Raw genomic sequence first — 12,842 nt, 5'->3', positions numbered from 1 at the left:
GGAGAGTGGGCGGGATTAATCGGCTGTGACCTCACTGTCGAAGGGCCAAGCTCAGATTACTTTTCAGCCTAATTATTCAGAAAACCCCAGACCACAGAAAATCCACTGAATGTTCAAAGTTCAGATTTTTTGGGTGTAATTGAGGTCATAAAACCCCAAAAAAAACATAAAAGATTAAAAAAAAGTGAAAATGAATGTCATAGAACCTTTAAGGAGATTACAACACTCCGGTAAAGTAAAAATACCTCAAAATCGTACTTGAGTAAATGTACTTAGTTAATTTCCACCACTGCTTGTGTCTACGTGCGTGGTGACAAAGTGTAGGTAAACGGGTGTGACGTGGAGGTGTGTGGTAGACTAATCACAGTAAACAGTGTGTCCTCGGGGTGCGTTTGTTTCAGGTGAGAAAATCTTCATTCTAGTCTAATAGTCTCCTGTGGATATTTCTCCAACACCTGCAATGTGATTGTATTCATATATAAACCGCCGCCAAGAGAAAGACACCCTGCCAAAGAAAAAAAAAAATTAGAAAAAATGGGCCCTGAAATTGCTTTGGGGACATTTCAATGACTTCACCACATTATAAAATATAAAATAGCCTCCTGTTTGTTTTGGGTTTCAAAGTCGAATTTTTCATGTCCGTAGCGGAATACTATTTTCAAAAAAGACGGCGTATATACCGAGGGACGTTTGAGCAATTATATCGATGGCTTGAGATGTATGAATTCTGAATGCTTTCATCGTTCTGGTTAAAAAATCTATTGGTTTCAAAGGTTTGTTTTATTTGTTTGCAACTGGAGCGTGGTCCAAACAACTCAAATATGCCAGTTTATCACATTTTGTTCCGAACTTTAAAATTTGTTTCAAACTTTCTAAAAGTACCAAACAATTATAATAATAATAATAAGAAGAAGAAGAAGAAACTCTAAACCAAATTTTTGTTTAAAAGCAGGGGTGTAACAATACAGTTAGTTTCAATTTTAACGATTTTGAATGACAATCGATATGTAAACGGCAACATATCACATCGTAGGACTTTGTATCGTATCATTCTTTGCAAATAATTGATTGTATCGATACTGAGAACTTGTGTAATGTCTAATAGTGTCCATACACCATTTTTGCCTCTGCACCAAATCTCTTTGCTGAAAATAGCTAATCTACAAGCTCACAACGCGCGTCGCCAGGCGACTCATTGTGAGCTTATAGATTGGCTATTTTTGCTTGTAGATTGGCTATTTTTGGCTAATGTTTGCACCCCGAATAGGGCAACTAGGGTTTAAGTTGTTAAAAAATCATATTGACCCATTTAGATCTGTTAAACCTATATGTTGTTATACCTTTCAATCCGGTACATTATCTGTGTCGTCGCTGCTATACTGTATGGCAGAAACCTACTTTTTTTGTTTGTAGAAAACCTTTTTTTTTTTAGAATCGGTCTCAGGTCTAAATAGGTTAAAAAGAAAAGTGAGAAACACTGATATAGAGAATGAAGCTGTCAGCGCATGGCGTGACATTGTTATTGTCAAAGTGTTAGTTTGTTTGCTGTCCCTGAACGCGTGTGCATGTTTCATTGAATGAAGTATAATAGGTGAAACCGTCTCTAGGTCGACCTACTGTATTCAACAGCTCTGAACTCTAAACACACCTATTCACATCATCAGCCTGTGGAATCACTTTATCTGAACCAAGGACATTATCACTGGCATCCTGTTTACTGTCGTATGTGTGTGTGTGTGTGTGTGTGTGTGTGTGTGTGTGTGTGTGTGTGTGTGTGTGTGTGTGTGTGTGTGTGTGTGTGTGTGTGTGTGTGTGTGTGTGTGTGTGTGGTAGGAGTGATATGACTTCAAATTAATATCACATTATTTCAAACTTTTTGCCCTCGGTTATGATTAATGAACGATTATTAAAAGAAAGGAAGAATTGAGATAATTGTCGATCTACAGGCTATTTTCACGATTTGTATTTTGTACACGCCACCATTGCACAATATTGCACACCAAGTACAATACAGGGTTAAGTGATTAATTGGTTTAGTCGATTATAAAACAAGAACATATATTAGAATCTGTCTGTCTGGCTGTCTGTCTGTCTTAAACTAACATTTGTTCATTTGTGTTTAACTTTTAAGTGGTGCAATGCAGCTGTAATTAATGTGTAAATCTCAGATCTGCAAATACTAAACCTTCACTAAACTCTGTGTTCACATTGTCCTCCTTATCTGAAGCGGTCTCCCTGTTACATTTGACAGTACATTATGCTACTTCAACTCACCGTAGAATGACAGCACAAAGATAACCAATAGAAGCCAGGATATGAATTCTAATAGTGGTCCCAGTCAATTTAGATGATCTCAAACACGTGCACACACACACACACACACACACACACACACACACACACACACACACACACACACACACACACACACACACACACACACACACACACACACACACACACACACACACACACACACACATGTTGCAAAAAAGATTCTGCAGGATTGCGACATGTAGTGATTGGTCTGCTCATTCTGCCCCTCTTTTCAAGTGACTTAATATTTTATCAATTTTCAAATTAAATAAATACCAAACCTGCAAATAAATACCAAACCTGCAACTTTATTTTCAAAGTGCTGCTTCAGCCTGTTTAATTTTCTTTGCCATTTGCCTTTACAAATAATTTACATCTCTCAAAGTTCAAATTTAACAATTCACATCAATTCACATCAATTCACAGACTTCCACTCTTACACCCACACATACTTGCACTTACACCCTGTTTCTATTTCATTTTGTGTATCCATTGTTGTATTATCTATGTTTTTTATTACTTCGTATTTTTTGTTGTTAAGTGAGGTGAGATTAACTTTATAAACCCAACTGGGTTTTCTAAATCTCACCTGCACAACCCAACCCATTGTCATGCTGTTGTGTTGTTTTAAATGTGCAAATAAATAATATGAAACAAAAACAATATTTATAATAAATATAATATAACAAATAATAATGCATGTTTATATTATACTTGTGAGGACATTGTATGAATGCCATAAGTGTTTTGACATTCTAAACCCCAAAGCCGAAAATAGGTGATCTATAAGCTCACACCGCGTCAACGCTGCGATGCAATGTGAGCTTGTAGAGCCTCACAACTACATTTGAAACGGGTGTAAACCTAACCCTAACCCTAACCTTAACCTCTAAATGCACAATCCTAACCCTAAACCCAATTTGATTATGTTCGTAATTTAAACCAAACTCTAAAAACACCTTTTTAACCAGAAAATAGCCATTTCTCTTGTGAGGACCAGGAAAATGGTCCTCACATAGTATTATTCTACTATAATTGTGGGGACATTTGGTCCTCACAAGAATAGTAATACACATATACACGCACGCACGCACGCACGCACGCACGCACACAGCCGGTGTCTCTACAGGAGGTATAGGTTTATGAGTGATCAGGCTGTCGATAGGTGTGTAGACGCTGTGTTGATTACACGTATGGATTAGAGGGCCTGTTTGATCGCCCCCCTGTGGAACATCTGTGCATCCCACCCCTCCTGGAGGTGCACCTGTCACATAATCAAACGTCCTACATGACCTTCCTCAATTTACTGAGTCCAAAACACTCTAACATGCTGAGGTGTGTGTGTGTGTGTGTGTGTGTGTGTGTGTGTGTGTGTGTGTGTGTGTACATATGCGTGTGGGTGTGCGTGCGTGTGTGTGTGTGTGTGTGTGCGTGGGAGAGATGGAGAAATCAATGCAGCCAGTTGAATGTGACATGTTCTCCAGACAAGTGCTTCTCAAACATTTTCATATTAAGGACGCCCAAATGAATATGTATTTGTCCACGGACCCCTGTTAAAAAATATTTTGTCTTATCACCAAAAAAAAAAGAGGGAATATTTTGTCACCAAAAATAAAGAAAGAAAATAGCAGATCTATAAGCTCACAATCTTGTAGACTGGCTATTTTCTAATAGCCTTACAAATGTATTAGGTCTTACTGTAAGTGTTTAAACTGTACCTCGTGATGCTGGGGACCCCCAGGAATCTCCTCAAGGACCACTGGGCGTCCCCAGACCCCTCTTTGAGAATTGGTGAGCTACAGATAACCAGGTTGGTTTCTAGCAGGTCGATATCAAACATATACTACATCAAAGTATCATCCACACCACATGCACTGTATCAACACATTATTATCAACTCACATAATCACCACTTAAACCTTATATACTTACTTGTATGACATATAGCGGAAATAGCCAATCTTCCCTAGATCGGCAGATCAAGAGCGAATATCGGGCAAGATTGGGGGGGGGGGGGGGGGCAACATTGTCTTCTCACTCAACAGTAAACAAACCAACATACAATACTAGGACCGTTCACAAACCGGTCTACAGTTCAAATATGATTATTTTGGGTTGTCGCAGTCTGAAAAGGGGCCGTCCCGATCATTTTCAAACATATTTATATTAACATCACAAGTGTCTTGATGTTGTCAATATCTGTATGTTTGTATCCTCCCTTTAATTATTAAACAATCAAATATATAGCCTATGGCGTGTTTGATCTATGATGTTTCAAGGTTTCTTTACCTTGTGTACAGGTACGGAAGAGAAACATTAAAGACAAATGTAGTTCTCTAGTTCATTTGTGCTTTGTGTAACAAAGCTGTGTATTCATAAGCAATATCTCCACAGTAATAAGCAGCTGCTGGCAGTTTGTCGCCGTCCACCAAGCATATTTTGTTCATTCACAAACAAAACCGTTAAGCGAAAGCGGTCATTATTCATGCTAATCACACATAATGCACTCTGCAAAGGGCCCTGAATGACCTTTAGCAAATTAGATGCCTTCTTGAGCTGAATAATAAGAACCTTTAGTCAGAGTGAACATGGCATTAAATCCATTTATACCAGCACAGAAAGCTGATCACTTTGTGCTTATTCCAGTGACTGGTCACCGGAGTTCTTTCCCCAATCCATTCAAACTGGTTCTGATTTAAAAGAAAATGTAGCACCCATTGTGTTACTGGTTGTTATAGGACATTTCAACACATTCTTACAATGACTAAACATGGGGCACGAAAGGTACCCTTTTGCATCTCTAAATACTTCTACTTAAGTACAATTGTGAGGTACTTTTACCCTACTTGAACATTTAAATGTTCAGTATTTTTTCATATACTCCTACTGTACTAAACTACCTCTCAGAGGCAAATATTGCACTTATTAATATCGCACTTTAGATATTAGTTACTTTTCAGAATTAACACACTTATGCCTTGTTATACTGTGTACTTCGGATATTAAAAAATAGCAGATGTACGAGCTCGCAGCGCGCTGCATCGCATTTAGACATTTTTTTGGGAAAGTTAATGAAAAGTGTGTGTTGACCATTGGCACTCAACGTCACTTTTTAAATAAAACTCTGGCACCGAATGTGTTAGCACATTGGGTGCCAAAACCCGGATTCTCCGGTTTTGCAAAAAGTGACGTTGAGTGCCAAAACCGGGAATCTCCGTGAAGTCAATCTTTTAGTTTTTTTCCACAAGGGGGGGGGGGGGGCTAGCGCAGCTCTGGAATCACCCACGGTGACTCTGAGAAGGAAGGGACAGAAGGATCACTGTGCCAAAAAACCTGGCTCCCGTCCGCTCCCCTCCTTGCAAAAAAACTCCATATTTCCTTAACTTTTTACAGTGGGGAAAACAAGTCATTTTCGATCCAAAATCACTCCGCCATGGTGACTCGCGTGAGAGATGTTATTGTTCCAGGCGTTAGCCAGGACCATCCACCATCGTGCACGCATATATTGTTTACAATCGGGTGCTTGTCGTGGAGTCTACAACTGTAAACAGCGTAGCGTTACAAACGGTGAGATCTCTAAAGGATCTACTACACCATTCATTTTATTTTGGCACTGTACTGTAGGTATATTTTGAAACCACTTATTTTTGTACTTTTACTCAAGTACATTTTTATTAAAGGGAGGGTCCCCAGTTCAAATCACCCTATAAGTGATACAGTGTTAAATAAACTCAAGCGTGCGCGCGTGCGTGTGTTCTCGCATGCATGCGTGTGTGTTCTCGCATGCATGCGTGTGTGTTCTCGCCCGCATGCGTGTGTGTGTGTGTGTGTGTGTGTGTGTGTGTGTGTGTGTGGCACGCACGCGTGTGCAGTAATTGTCAGACAGGGCCCCAGGACTTTTTAAGAGCGAGTGCATAAATCGCGAGGCTCACTCACTACACCGTGGAGCAGAACCATTTCCAGCCATTATGATTACATCTCTACCCCCCCCACCCACCCCCATCCCCCTCCCCCCTGCCTCCTCCTCACGGTAAAATAATGATCAGGTCATTCTATGTAGTCAGCCGGGGATCATAGAGGCACTCTCATCCACACTCCTGGGGACAGTTTTGACTTTTAACCCATTAAGAACGGGAACGCATCTGGTGTCAAGCTTGTAGATCTGCGCTACAATCATGAAACTGTGTGTAAATCTTTGAATATATATTTATCCTAACAGCTTTTTTTTTTTTTTTCATGTCAAGGACCACCCAAAATGTACGGACGCGGACCCCCATCTCAAAATATTTTGTTCCAGGGATCCCCCCAGAAGCAGAGATTTGAGGTTCTTTTTTAATCGCTTTAAAAAATATACGTATATTTAAAGATTTGCACACAATTTTTTCAACAAATTGCAGATCTACAAGCCCATAGTGCGACACTCGGTGCCGCGCTATGAGCTTGTATATTTGCAATGTTTTTAATAGCCAAATAAATCTTAAAAAGACACATATGCGTTCCCGGTTTCAATGGATTAAATGACAGGCGTTAAAAGGAACATCCCAGGGCTGTGGCGGTGGTGGTGTCGGCTATAGCATTCCACGGTTCACATCTCTAAATGTTTAATTTCCATCCCGGGAAGCCGGGGCAGGTGACGACCGCCTAGTTAAAAAGATCGTCTCTCAAAGGGGCAGCCGAAACCTCCCCCCTGGCCTCCATATAATGTCGCTGTCGGGAAGAAACCTCCTATCTTTAAGTTTCTACTTTTTATGTTAATGTTAAAAAAAATATATATATATATATATATATATATATATATATAATATTTGAAAAATAGTCTTAAAGCTGCACTATGTACAGTAACTTCCTCTTCGACCCCGGATTTGAACCCGGTTTCCTGTGCAAGTGCTGACATTTTTTACCATTGAGCTAATAGAGCCTGCCTGCTTGCTCAGGGGATAAATTGAATCTTGACCATCAGGTCAAAATTGGTGTCAGATCCTGTGTCTAGGTGAGACATGACCTTTGACACGATCTAAATGTCTCTATAGAAGAGCAGGGAGACCAAATACAACCACCCCAATTGTATAAATTATATTGTATTAACATAATCTACCATACAGATTGGACAAAATTAAAATGTAATCGTTGAAAAAACTGTTACACAGTGCTGCTTTAAGTAATGTAAAGTATACATGATACATCAGTAGCACACCTAAATGTATCCTTCAACTTCTTGTGTTTTTTGCCCAAAATAATTGGATATGTTGGTTTTGTGTAACCTGACTTGCTTCACACTTGTTTCACAACCTACTTCCATCTGGGACCTCGGTAGCCCAACCGCTGCAAGACGGCGGTCCCTTTTTTCAAACTACTTGGCAGGTGATTGGATGGGACCATCTGTCTATCACCGTCTGGGCGTGCTAACTCCAACCAATCATATTGACGTGTCTACATGACGTATAGTAGCTGCGCAGCTTGTAGTGTTGTTGTTCGTGGTAGCGGCCATGATGAATAGTGAAAGAACTACATGGAACAGGCGCCTCTCGATGGCGTCACACCCGGTCTCGCCAAGATCCCTCCCGTAGCTGCCGCTGATTGGTTCGACTGGGTGCGGGTCGGTGTTAAACTCCAATCTCTGAGCGATCCCAGATGGAGGCTGTGTTGTGAACTTAATGTGAACTCAATACCGCCCCCATCTGGCGGAGTCAGGTTAGGTTTTGTGGCAATCTGTAGCAATTGTAGGAATATTATACCTCAATAGTCAAACGTTAAAGCGTGTTCTAATCATCATGCAAGAGTGTCGCACAAAAGTAGTGGAGAGCAGCGACCTACGAGCTCACATCGGCAATTTTTGCCATTTTGAAATGTTTGAAAAAATAGTAATAAGAATTTTTTTGGTCATACAAGGTTTCCAACCGATAGCGTCGATAATACTTTTTTTAAAGGAGGAGCTGAGCCTTGGGCCAGCACGTAGTAAAAGGACTGGTCTCTCTCTCTTTCTCTCTCTCTCTCTCTCTCTCTCTCTCTCTCTCTCTCTCTCTCTCTCTCTCTAGGCCGTCCGTCTCGCGCCCCGCAATCAATCAGCCTCCTTTTCCCTATAGACGGCTTTTCAATTATGCATGTACAGCCCGTTGTACGGCCGGGGTCGTGCGTGCGGGCGGGCGGTCGTGCAGTCAGATCCGCGCGGGAAAACACTTTTCAGCCGCGCTCACTTTGTCGGGGATTTAGTATGCAGCCAGGCACACATGCAGGTGATAGCCAGGCTTTGAGTGAAATTTAAACTGTGATGCATTTACTATCAGCAAGCACCTCTCCACCTCTCTACCCCTCTCTCTCTACCCTCTCTCTCTCTCTCTCTCTCTCTCTCTCTCTCTCTCTCTCTCTCTCTCTCTCTCTCTCTCTCTCTCTCTCTCTCTCTCTCTCTCTCTCTCTCTCGTCTCTCTGACTCTTCTGTCTAGACACGCCGTGCAACAGGCAATGTCTAGTAAATATGACAATAACGTATTACCCTACCGTCAAGCACGGAAAATTACAAACCTTGGTGCTGCATTATAAAATGTCCCGGGCCCTTGCCTGGGGGCCACATGTCACCTTGGGACAAGGTGACATGTTTCTCAAACAGTGGGTCGGGACCCATTTTTTGGGTCACTGGTCCGCATTTGCATTGGTCGTGAGTAAAATATCTCAATGTTTTTGTCTGTTTTATTAAGTACAGAGGGTTTAAGTGGTAGCCTACTGGATAAGGCGAATAGATCCCAGTGTATGGCGGAGGACAATTTTACGATAATTATTGTGAGCCCTTTTCATCGCGATAAACGATAACGATTACCGTCACATCCCTAGCTGGTAGAAACCTCTCTAATCCCTCTCTGAGCGACTACGAACACATCCAGAAGGAAATTAAATTACTAACAGAGAGAGATAACACACACTTTGTCTACTGTGTCAGACAAATTATGTCAAAGCACGTTGGAGGTTGATCCAATGTCAAATCATTGTTCTAATTGTTCAGAAATTAGAGCCAGAGTCGGTATAAAACAGTTTTGCACTCCGAGAACTTTGTTCATTTCAGCTAAACCTATCAAAGTCGGGAAAACTTGTAGTGTTGTTAGGAGACTTTGTTAGGAGCATGCTGCCACTCACAACTAGTTCTGCCAGCCAGTTCCTCCATTAGCCATCAAAGATTGCTCTCCCTCCCTCTATCTCTTTGAATTCACTCTAAATGAATAGAGACTAAATAGAAAAGTTTGGTATTGACGTGTGGCGATGAAAGAGAAGGGTGTTTTCCATGGAGGGAGAGGACCTTGACGGCATCAGTGAGAGGTGTGTGCATGGTCAGGATCCTCCTGAACCGCCTGAAGGTTTCTGATCAAAGCATGCCGAAGTTTCTTGATTTTTGATTTTTGTGTCTGAAGTGTCAGGCTGGCACTTTGTTGAGGCCCCTTAGCAGGTGTGTGTGTGTGTGTGTGTGCATGTGTTGGGGGGGTGGGGGGGATTTTTTTCACTTCACCAGCGTAGTGACGTTTTACTGGCTCTTCAGCAGTCATTGTTTGAACATTTCGCCAGTCTCTCGACAATAGTAAAGTCTTCTTTCACTTTTGCCCTGCCGTTTGGTGCCCCCCCCAAGGTTGGTGCCCAGTGCTGCGGCACCGAATTCACATTGCACGCAGAAGTAAATGGGAAATATTGAACGAATGAAAAGCATTAACACGAGCTTGTGACAACATTGGATCCAGCGTGATCTAATATGAGAGTGACTACACTAGCGTCGACTCCCATTGTAAGAATGGAACGCTCGATCTCTTATGAGGAAGTTCCAATGTTTGGAACTATATGGTCCATAGCGGCCCGCTTTGCGGCGAGATCAAAGCGTGTCGTAACTCTCTCTCTCCACGGGTCTGATTGGAACAAAGGTTCTGTTTTTCCTCATTTCCTGAAAAGGATACCGTTTTGGACGTACAAGGTTTCCACCCGACAGCGAATGATACATGGCCTGTGAGCTAGTTCTGTTATAGATGTATACCTCCCTGCTCTTAAATGGTTGTCTGCTTATGTGCTGAGCAGGGAGTATTGTAAAAGCAGAGCCTGAACGCCAAGATCAAATATAATATTCACACTCGTATTTACATTTCATAAATAATCTATTCTCAAGCTATTATTGGTCTCAATCTATCCGTGAGTTATCTGACTGAACTGAATAAATATTGGATAGATATATAGTTGATGGATGGATAGATAGAAAAGATAATTGGCATGTCCTTCTCATTATAATTCACTGTGTGAGGCCACATTCACGTTGGAACAGTAACAGCTAATCAAAATCAATTTGTTTCTTCTGTAATTACGTTAGGATTACTGTGACACCTGAGGGAATGAAAGATTAAAAGGTGTCGTTCGGATGGTGATTGAATTAGGACATGTTATTAAAAATGATAATTAAAGCAAATATTAGGCTTAGATTACAGCTCTCATCATGAGCTAATATTTAGCTCGGCGCAAAACCACTTATTAAAAGTGCCGGCTTATCAGACAAATAACGCTAGCAAATTAACTCTCTCTCTCTCTCTCTCTCTCTCTCTCTCTCTCTCTCTGTTTGTTTCAAGGCTGTTAATTACAAGGGGATACAGGGGAGTGTGTGGGTGGGACATGTGTGTTTTTGCGTGTGTGTACATGCACCTGTGTGTGTGTGTGTCTGTGTGTGTGTGTGTGTGTGTGTGTGTGTGTGTGTGTGTGTGTGTGTGTGTGTGTGTGTGTGTGTGTGTGTGTGTGTGTGTACTCCCTGCACATGCACATGCGCACGCACACACACACACACACACAATATCGGTAAGCCAAGAGGATGTTCTATTGTTCTTGTTTCTGTCTGCTACTGTGATGTGTGTCCTGTAATGTATTGTGTATGTCCTGTCTGTATCTTGAAACGGTGACGTCTTGGACACAAAGCAAATTTCAGTGAAAACTGACAATAAAGTTGTATCGTATCGTATCGTATCGTATATACTGCCAATTCAGCGAAACATTCACACTGCAAAGAGAAGCTCTGGCCTTTCTTTCTCCTGGGAGAGAACGCATGCTCCATGCTATCTATTCTGCATGGCATGCGCTATTGGATGCATGTGACAGTTAGGGGCCGTTTTTGATTATCTGATTCTGACATGTATCTGATTCAAAAGTGGTATTTCCAATGTTCAATACTTTTACTCCACTACATCTCAGAAGCAAATATTGTACGTTTTACTCCACCACAATTATTTAAAAAAAATTACTTACTATTTAGTTACTTTGTAGATTTGGATTATACACATACATTAACCACTTCAGCCCTATATACGGTATACTTTGGCTATTTAAAACAAATGTTTTTATACATATTGAACTTGTGAAATGGGACATAATGCATAATGGTCACTATATTTTGACTTTGAACTCAAGTAATTTTTGAGCGGTGTAACCGCTCCTATAAGAGGGTTTAGGACCCATCCGTGGCGAAAGTTTTTCTTTCCGTCGTGAAAATGTGTCTTTCGCTGTGACGCCATGCTGTGGAAAACACGCCCATAGGCTAAACCTTGTAGGACGTGCTGTGATTGGCTAGCGAGACACATGATGAAATTAACTTCAAACTTCACAGACGCGCTGTGATTGGCTAGCGAGACGCATGATGAAATTAATAATAATGTAAAAAATGTAAGCACGTCACTTCGCAGGACGTGCTGTGATTGGCTACCGAGATGCATGATGAAATTAATAACTCATAAATAGCATCGCTCACTTCACACTGGGTGTGATTTTTATTTTATACCTTATTTTTATTTTGTAACTTAAATGTGAATACTTCTTCCACCACTGTGTCCGATTCTGATTATTTTGTTCAAAAGATCTTGGATATATCAGCAGATCCCTCTAGGTGCTATGGAGCAGATATTCTTCCTCCTGTGGGTGGGGTTTGGTGTAGGGTAGTGGGAGAGTGTTCACGTGTTGCCCTTTATACACAAGCCTTCCAGTCGCTTGCAATAAGTCTTGTTTTAACCCATTCAATCCTAACTGTTTTCTGAAGTCAAGGTCAAGGACCCCCAATTATATGTATTTGGTCTCAAAATATTGTGTTCCAGGGACCCCCCAGAAGCAAAGATTTGAGTTACAAATGTTCGCTTTGAAAAATATATACATTAAAAGATTTGCACACATTTTCATGGTTTAAAGAAAAAAGCAGATCTACAAGCTCATAGCGCGGCACTCGGTGCCGCGCTATGAGCTTGTATATCTGCTATTTTTGAATAGCCAAAACCATAAAACAATGGCTATAGCTAAACATCTAAAACGACACAGTTATGCGTTCCCGGACTGAACGGGTTAATATTCATAATATGCATTTTTGCTGACACACATTTATCAACACTGATTTGATTTGCCATCCAAAGCAGAATTTAAAAAAGTGGAGAAATTCGCTCCTCCACTTACGCCTCCCTGTTTCCTCTCCTCTCCCCTCCCCTCCCCTCCCCTCCCCTCCTCTCCTCTCCTCTCCTCTCCTCTCCTCTCCTCTCCTC

At 41.2% G+C, this 12,842-nt stretch overlaps 1 protein-coding gene across 1 annotated transcript in view; it reads left to right on the top strand.

Annotated features, from left to right (window-relative positions):
* LOC308073402 (ephrin type-A receptor 6-like) overlaps positions 1–12,842 on the top strand; it is a gene marked incomplete at both ends in the record, with an annotated part of 339,472 nt that overhangs the window by 60,335 nt on the left and 266,295 nt on the right. The window lies entirely within an intron of this gene.

Source organism: Gymnoscopelus braueri, assembly GCF_963280865.1.
Source record: "Gymnoscopelus braueri genome assembly, chromosome: 18".
NCBI classification, from domain to species: domain Eukaryota; kingdom Metazoa; phylum Chordata; class Actinopteri; order Myctophiformes; family Myctophidae; genus Gymnoscopelus; species Gymnoscopelus braueri.
Note: the sequence above shows the minus strand (reverse complement) of the source record. Positions and strands in the feature narration are given on the sequence as shown.